Source organism: Scyliorhinus torazame, chromosome 31, assembly GCF_047496885.1.
Source record: "Scyliorhinus torazame isolate Kashiwa2021f chromosome 31, sScyTor2.1, whole genome shotgun sequence".
NCBI classification, from domain to species: domain Eukaryota; kingdom Metazoa; phylum Chordata; class Chondrichthyes; order Carcharhiniformes; family Scyliorhinidae; genus Scyliorhinus; species Scyliorhinus torazame.
The window spans coordinates 13,462,871-13,471,472 of NC_092737.1; the positions used below are offsets into that span (position 1 = coordinate 13,462,871).

Here is an 8,602-nt window from a genome sequence, read left to right on the forward strand (position 1 = left end):
AGCTCCCTCTACACTGTCCCCATCAAACACTCCCAGGACAGGTACAGCACGGGGTTAGATACAGAGTAAAGTTCCCTCTACACTGTCCCCATCAAACACTCCCAGGACAGGTACAGCGCGGGGTTAGATACAGAGTAAAGCTCCCTCTACACTGTCCCCATCAAACACTCCCAGGACAGGTACAGCATGGGGTTAGATACAGAGTAAAGCTCCCTCTACACTGTCCCCATCAAACACTCCCAGGACAGGTACAGCACGGGGTTAGATACAGGGAAAAGCTCCCTCTACACTGTCCCCATTAAACACTCCCAGGACAGGTACAGCACGGGTTTAGATACAGAGAAAATCTCCCTCTACACTGTCCCCAACGAACACTCCTAGGACAGGTACAGCACGGGATTACATACAGAGTAAAGCTCCCTCTACACTGTCCCCATCAAACACTCCCAGGACAGGTACAGCACGGGGTTAGATACAGAGTGAAGCTCCCTCTACACTGTCCCCATCAAACACTCCCAGGACAGGTACAGCACGGGATTAGATTCAGAGTAAAGCTCCCTCTACACTGTGCCCATCAGACACTCCCAGGACAGGTACAGCACGGGGTTAGACACAGAGTAAATCTCCCTCTACACTGTCCCCAACGAAAACTCCTAGGACAGGTACAGCACGGGATTACATACAGAGTAAAGCTCCCTCTAGACTGTCCCCATCAAACACTCCCAGGACAGGTACAGCACGGGGTTAGATACAGAGTGAAGCTCCCTCTACACTGTCCCCATCAAACACTCCCAGGACAGGTACAGCACGGGATTAGATTCAGAGTAAAGCTCCCTCTACACTGTCCACATCAAACACTCCCAGGACAGGTACAGCACGGGATTAAATACAGAGTAAAGCTCCTTCTACACTGTCCCCATCAAACACTCCCAGGACAGGTACAGCACGGGGTTAGATACAGCGTAAAGCTCCCTCTACACTGTCCCCATCAAACACTCCCAGGACAGGTACAGCACGGGGTTAGATACAGAGTAAATCTCCCTCTACACTGTCCCAACAAACACTCCCAGGACAGGTACAGCACGGGGTTAGATACAAAGTAAAGCTCCCTCTACACTGTCCCCATCAAACACTCCCAGGACAGTTACAGCACGGGGTCAGATACAGAGTAAAGCTCCCTCTACACTGTCCCCATCAAACACTCCCAGGACATGTACAGCACGGGATTAGACACAGAGTAAAGCTCCCTCTACACTGTCCCCATCAAACACTCCCAGGACAGGTACAGCACGGGGTTAGATACAGAGTGAAGCTCCCTCTGCACTGTCCCCATCAAACACTCCCAGGACAGGTACAGCACGGGATTAGATTCAGAGTAAAGCTCCTTCTACACTGTCCCCATCAAACACTCCCAGGACAGGTACAGCACGGGGTTAGATACAGTGTAAAGCTCCCTCTACACTGTCCCCATCAAACACTCCCAGGACAGGTACAGCACGGGATTAGATCCAGAGTAAAGCTCGCTCTCCACTGTCTCGAACAAACACTCCCAGGACAGGTACAGCACGGGGTTAGATACAGAGTAAAGCTCCCTCTACACTGTCCCCATCAAACAGTCCCAGGACAGGTACAGCACGGGGTTAGATACAGAGTAAATCTCCCTCTACACTGTCCCCATCAAACACTCCCAGGACAGGTACAGCACGGGGTTAGATACAGAGTAAAGCTCCCTCTACACTGCCCCATCAAACACTCCCAGGACAGATACAGCACGGGATTAAATACAGAGTAAAGCCCCTTCTACACTGTCCCCATCAAACACTCCCAGGACAGGTACAGCACGGGGTTAGATACAGCGTAAAGCTCCCTCTACACTGTCCCCATCAAACACTCCCAGGACAGGTACAGCACGGGGTTAGATACAGAGTAAATCTCCCTCTACACTGTCCCAACAAACACTCCCAGGACAGGTACAGCACGGGGTTAGATACAAAGTAAAGCTCCCTCTACACTGTCCCCATCAAACACTCCCAGGACAGTTACAGCACGGGGTCAGATACAGAGTAAAGCTCCCTCTACACTGTCCCCATCAAACACTCCCAGGACAGGTACAGCACGGGGTTAGATACAGAGTGAAGCTCCCTCTGCACTGTCCCCATCAAACACTCCCAGGACAGGTACAGCACGGGATTAGATTCAGAGTAAAGCTCCTTCTACACTGTCCCCATCAAACAGTCCCAGGACAGGTACAGCACGGGGTTAGATACAGAGTAAATCTCCCTCTACACTGTCCCCATCAAACACTCCCAGGACAGGTACAGCACGGGGTTAGATACAGAGTAAAGCTCCCTCTACACTGCCCCATCAAACACTCCCAGGACAGATACAGCACGGGATTAAATACAGAGTAAAGCCCCTTCTACACTGTCCCCATCAAACACTCCCAGGACAGGTACAGCACGGGGTTAGATACAGCGTAAAGCTCCCTCTACACTGTCCCCATCAAACACTCCCAGGACAGGTACAGCACGGGGTTAGATACAGAGTAAATCTCCCTCTACACTGTCCCAACAAACACTCCCAGGACAGGTACAGCACGGGGTTAGATACAAAGTAAAGCTCCCTCTACACTGTCCCCATCAAACACTCCCAGGACAGTTACAGCACGGGGTCAGATACAGAGTAAAGCTCCCTCTACACTGTCCCCATCAAACACTCCCAGGACAGGTACAGCACGGGGTTAGATACAGAGTGAAGCTCCCTCTGCACTGTCCCCATCAAACACTCCCAGGACAGGTACAGCACGGGATTAGATTCAGAGTAAAGCTCCTTCTACACTGTCCCCATCAAACACTCCCAGGACAGGTACAGCACGGGGTTAGATACAGTGTAAAGCTCCCTCTACACTGTCCCCATCAAACACTCCCAGGACAGGTACAGCACGGGATTAGATCCAGAGTAAAGCTCGCTCTCCACTGTGCCCATGAGACACTCCCAGGACAGGTACAGCACGGGGTTAGACACAGAGTAAATCTCCCTCTACACTGTCCCCAACGAAAACTCCTAGGACAGGTACAGCACGGGATTACATACAGAGTAAAGCTCCCTCTAGACTGTCCCCATCAAACACTCCCAGGACAGGTACAGCACGGGGTTAGATACAGAGTGAAGCTCCCTCTACACTGTCCCCATCAAACACTCCCAGGACAGGTACAGCACGGGATTAGATTCAGAGTAAAGCTCCCTCTACACTGTCCACATCAAACACTCCCAGGACAGGTACAGCACGGGATTAAATACAGAGTAAAGCTCCTTCTACACTGTCCCCATCAAACACTCCCAGGACAGGTACAGCACGGGGTTAGATACAGCGTAAAGCTCCCTCTACACTGTCCCCATCAAACACTCCCAGGACAGGTACAGCACGGGGTTAGATACAGAGTAAATCTCCCTCTACACTGTCCCAACAAACACTCCCAGGACAGGTACAGCTCGGGGTTAGATACAAAGTAACGCTCCCTCTACACTGTCCCCATCAAACACTCCCAGGACAGTTACAGCACGGGGTCAGATACAGAGTAAAGCTCCCTCTACACTGTCCCCATCAAACACTCCCAGGACATGTACAGCACGGGATTAGACACAGAGTAAAGCTCCCTCTACACTGTCCCCATCAAACACTCCCAGGACAGGTACAGCACGGGGTTAGATACAGAGTGAAGCTCCCTCTACACTGTCCCCATCAAACACTCCCAGGACAGGTACAGCACGGGATTAGATTCAGAGTAAAGCTCCCTCTACACTGTCCACATCAAACACTCCCAGGACAAGTACAGCACGGGATTAAATACAGAGTAAAGCTCCTTCTACACTGTCCCCATCAAACACTCCCAGGACAGGTACAGCACGGGGTTAGATACAGTGTAAAACTCCCTCTACACTGTCCCCATCAAACACTCCCAGGACATGTACAGCACGGGGTTAGATACAGAGTAAAGCTCCCTCTACACTGTCCCCATCAAACACTCCCAGGACAGGTACAGCACGGGGTTCGATACAGAGTAAAGCTCCCTCTACACTGTCCCCATCAAACACTCCCAGGACAGGTACAGCATGGGGTTAGATACAGCGTAAAGCTCCCTCTACACTGTCCCCATCAAACCCCCCCAGGACAGGTACAGCACGGGGTTAGATACAGAGGAAATCTCCCTCTACACAGTACCCACCAAACACTCCCAGGACAGGTACAGCACGGGGTTAGATACAAAGTAAAGCTCCCTCTACACTGTCCCCATCAAACACTCCCAGGACATGTACAGCACGGGATTAGACACAGAGTAAAGCTCCCTCTACACTGTCCCCATCAAACAGTCCCAGGACAGGTACAGCACGGGGTTAGATACAGAGTAAATCTCCCTCTACACTGTGCCCATCAAACACTCCCAGGACAGGTACAGCACGGGGTTAGATACAGAGTAAAGCTCCCTCTACACTGTCCCTTTCAAACACTCCCAGCACAGGTACAGCACGGGGTTAGATACAGAGTAAAGCTCCCTCTACACTGCCCAATCAAACACTCCCAGGACAGGTACAGCACGGGGTTAGATACAGAGTAAAGCTCCCTCTACACTGTCCCTTTCAAACACTCCCAGCACAGGTACAGCACGGGGTTAGATACAGAGTAAAGCTCCCTCTACACTGCCCAATCAAACACTCCCAGGACAGGTACAGCACGGGGTTAGATACAGAGTAAATCTCCCTCTACACTGTCCCCATCAAACACTCCCAGGACAGGTACAGCACGGCGTTAGATACAGAATAAAGCTCCCTCTACACTGTCCCGAACAAACACTCCCAGGACAGGTACAGCACGGGGTTAGATACAGAGTAAAGCTCCCTCTACACTGTCCCCATCAAACACTCCCAGGACAGGTACAGCACGGGGTTAGATACAGTTGAACACCGCCATCTACTGGCCACCTCTCCTTGGTTTGAATAATGTAGCAGAAACATCTGCTGTATAAAAACAGGAGATAGCAGGGGGGAGTCCATTTGGTCCTCTCATTCTGCACCGCACTTTAATAAATTCATGAATAATCGTCTACGTCCACTCACTTTCCTGCATTTCCCCCTTCCCCTAATTTCCTTTCTGTCGAAAACCCATCAACCTCAGTCTTGAGTGTCCAGCCACGGACCATCCAGAGCTCTCCGGGTCAAGGATGCCAAAGACTCACATCCTCCGAGGCAAGTAATTCCTCATCCCAGTCCAAAATGGCCGACCTCATCCTGAGATGGTCGATCTTGTGTCTGGATCTCCCGGTCAGGGGAAAGATGCTCAGTAAAGACCTTCAACAATGTTAGAATTTCAGTCAGCTCACTTGGTATTCTACTCAATTCCATCGAGCGTGGGCCTATTTTGTTCAATCTCTCCTCCCGACACTATCCCCCTCGTCCCAGGAATCAACCCAGCTAAACTTCATCGCTTCCTCTCGCAGTGGTTCTTCAGGTAAGGACGCCATTACTGTAAACAGAGCCCCAGGCCTGCGGCCGTACTGGACATGCCGTGATCCAGTTGGCTCTACATCACGGGCTTCCTGGAGCCATGGTGCTTTGCAAAATGGGCTGAGCGGACAAAATGGCTCCAGCTGCAGCCCCCCCCCCCCCCCCCCGCCCCCCCCGACGCCTCGCAGCGGTTTCGGAGTAAGAATGGCCACGTGGGCCAAGGGTCCGTCCCGGCCAACTTCGGACAAGGTCAAGCCTCCGCGGGACCTCGCCTCCCAGGATAGTGCGGGTGGTCAATGGCCAGGGCATTTTCAGGTCCTCGCACAACGTTTTTGACAAAGGAGACTCGTTTACCGAGCCCGAAAACCAGGGCCTCCTCGAAGAAAGGTATCCTGACTACAGTGAAATACCTCAAGACTCCAGCCGTGGGAATATGCATCCCTTGTCCAACTTCGAGGCCGTACCTCACTTGTCCTATGGCCTCCCCCAGACTGCACTGTACTATCTGTACATCTGGCGGAACTGACCCGAAGCAGGACAGGCCCCCTGCAACGACCTCAACGTCAGACGCTCATCCTTCATTTTGTATTAATCTCCTTATTATTTTCACCCTTTCCCCTTCCTCTGTGTTTGTCTGTCTTGGGTGTGTTTGGGTCGAGGGTGGGACGGTAGAATGTCGGGGATTGTAGATTAGCTGGCTATTGGTTCATTATGATTACTGCATGTTTCAAGTCTATTTGTGTTATAAATAAAGTTGTTGTGTTTAACTTACAAATCTGGTGCCTTGGACATCATTGAAGCAGTCATGGGCCAAAGAACTCAGAAACGTTAAGACAAACTATTGGTTGATTCACTTGTTTGGGGCTCTGGGGCCCCAAGTTGACTGCGCATTCATCCAGGGTGTGGTAACAATCTTCCCCTCTCCCCGTCTGCATTCCACAGGGCCCATTCCCTCCAGGATACCCTGGTCCGCTCCTCCATCATCCCCAACACCTCACCTTCTTCCCACGGCACCTTCCCATGCACTCGCAGCAGATGCAACAACTGCCCCTTTACCTCCTCCTCCCTGCTCACCAGCCCAGGGCCGAAAGGCTCTTTTCGAGTGAGGCAGCGCTTCACGTGCGCCTCCTTCAATCTGGCCTGTTGCATTCGCTGCTCCCAGTGCGGTCTACCCCTACATCGGAGAGACTGAACGCAGACTGGGTGACCCGCTTTGCAAAACACCTCCAGTCCGTCCGCAAGCTGGACCCAGACCTTCTTGGCGCTTACCATTTCAACTCACCGTCTCGCTCCCACGCCCACATGTCCGTCCTCGGCCTGCTGCGCGATTTTCCATTAAAGCCCAGCGCAGACTGGAGGAACAGCACCTCATTTTCCGATTGGCGACGTTACAGCCTTCCGGACTTAACATTGAGCTCAACAACTTCAGACTGTGAACTCTCTCCTCCACTTTCACCCCATTTTTATTTTTATTAGTTCATTTTAATTTCTTTCTAAAAAAAATATAATTGTTATCGTCACAAGTAGGCTTACATCAACACTGCAATGAAGTTACTGTGAAAAGCCCCTAGTCGCCACATTCCGGCGCCTGTTCGGGTACACAGAGGGAGAATTCAGAATGTCCAATTCACCTAACAGCACGTCTTTCGGGACTTGTGGGAGGAAACCGGAGCACCCGGAGGAAACCCACGCAGACACGGGGAGAACGTGCAGACTCCACACAGACAAGCCGGGAATCGAACCTGGGACCCTGGAGCTCTGAAGCAACAGTGCTAACCGCTGTGCTACCGCGCCGCTCCTTTTTCTCCCATCTGTTTCTCCCTTATCTTTGTCCCCCCCGCCCCGTCCCCCCCCCCCCCCCCCCCCCCCGTCCCCCCCCCCCCTCTAGGGCCATCTGTTCCCTGCTCCAGGTTTGCCCTTTGACACACCCCTCACCTTTATCCTGCCATTGACACATTCTCTCAAAGATCCCTCAAAGTGCCACTATCCGCCCCTCCCTTAGCCTTGATCACCTCCGTCGACGGTTCGAGAGACATGAATGGGAGCCGATGGGAGCAGGCCCACTCCCAGCTGGGCGCCAGTGGGGGGGGGGGGGGGGGGGCAGGGCCGAAACCTGACTTAAGGGATTGATACGAAGGCACAGAAACGAGAGATTTTCTGCATTCTGTTTATTTCCGGAGGTTGAAGGGGGGGGGGGGGGGGGGGGGGGGGGAAGAGGGGGTTGGACGGGGAGTAAACCCGCCCCCTTCAGATACAGAAGCCAAGAACAACAGCAGAACATCAAAATGGCAGCACTGGCACAGCGAGACCCGGGAACCACGTCAGCGAGCTGATCGACTGCAGAAGCCATGCACCAGGGTAAGGGTTAACAGTGTCGGCAATCTCCCCAACGTCACACTCCTCGCTCGGCAAAACATTCCGGGATGGGATTTATATTTCGGAATCCCCTCCCATAGCCCAGACATCCCTTCACCTCCGCCTCCCCCCCCCCACCCAACCAGGAACAAGCGCAAAGGGGAGATGGGTAGGGTGAAGGTTGGAGAGAGGGAGAGAGCATGTGTGGTCATCCTCTCGATTTATAATTGTTACGCAGCGTGACAAACCGTCAGCGATTACTTTGGTCTCCTGGTGACATTCGTTAAGATTGGTTCTCAAGAGAGACATAGCGAGAAAGAGAGAGACAGAGAGAGGGAGAGACAGAGAGAGAGAACAGAAGAGGGAGAGACAGAGAGAGAGAACAGAGAGAGAGAGACAGAGAGAGGGAGAGACACTTGAGAAAGAGTCAACAACAGAGATGCAGAGAGTGAGAGAGCAACGTAGAGAGAGAAGAAAGGCAGAGAGAGTGACAGACAGAGGGAGACACAGAATGATAGAAAGACAGAGAGAGAGAGTGAGAGAGAGGCAGACAAAGAGAGACACACACAAACAGAGAGAGAGAGCGAGACAGAGAGAGAGAGGGAGAGAGAGGGAAAGAGACCCAGACGAAGAGAGACACACACAGACAGGGAGAGAGGGACAGAGAGGGAGACAGAGAGACAGAGAGAGAGAGAAAGAGACAGAGAGAGAGAGAGACAGACAGAGAGAGAGAGAGATAGAGAGG

The 8,602-nt window shown here is 52.3% G+C and overlaps 1 protein-coding gene across 1 annotated transcript in view; it reads right to left on the bottom strand.

The window, feature by feature from the left end:
* Positions 1-7,689: 7,689 nt before the first annotated feature.
* The window catches only part of med11 (mediator complex subunit 11), a 23,651-nt gene continuing 22,738 nt past the window's right edge, over positions 7,690-8,602 (bottom strand). The window contains exon 3 of the mRNA XM_072493357.1: positions 7,690-8,602. This exon is cut by the window's right edge and continues 1,557 nt beyond it. The gene's annotated coding sequence lies outside the window, so the exon portion shown is untranslated.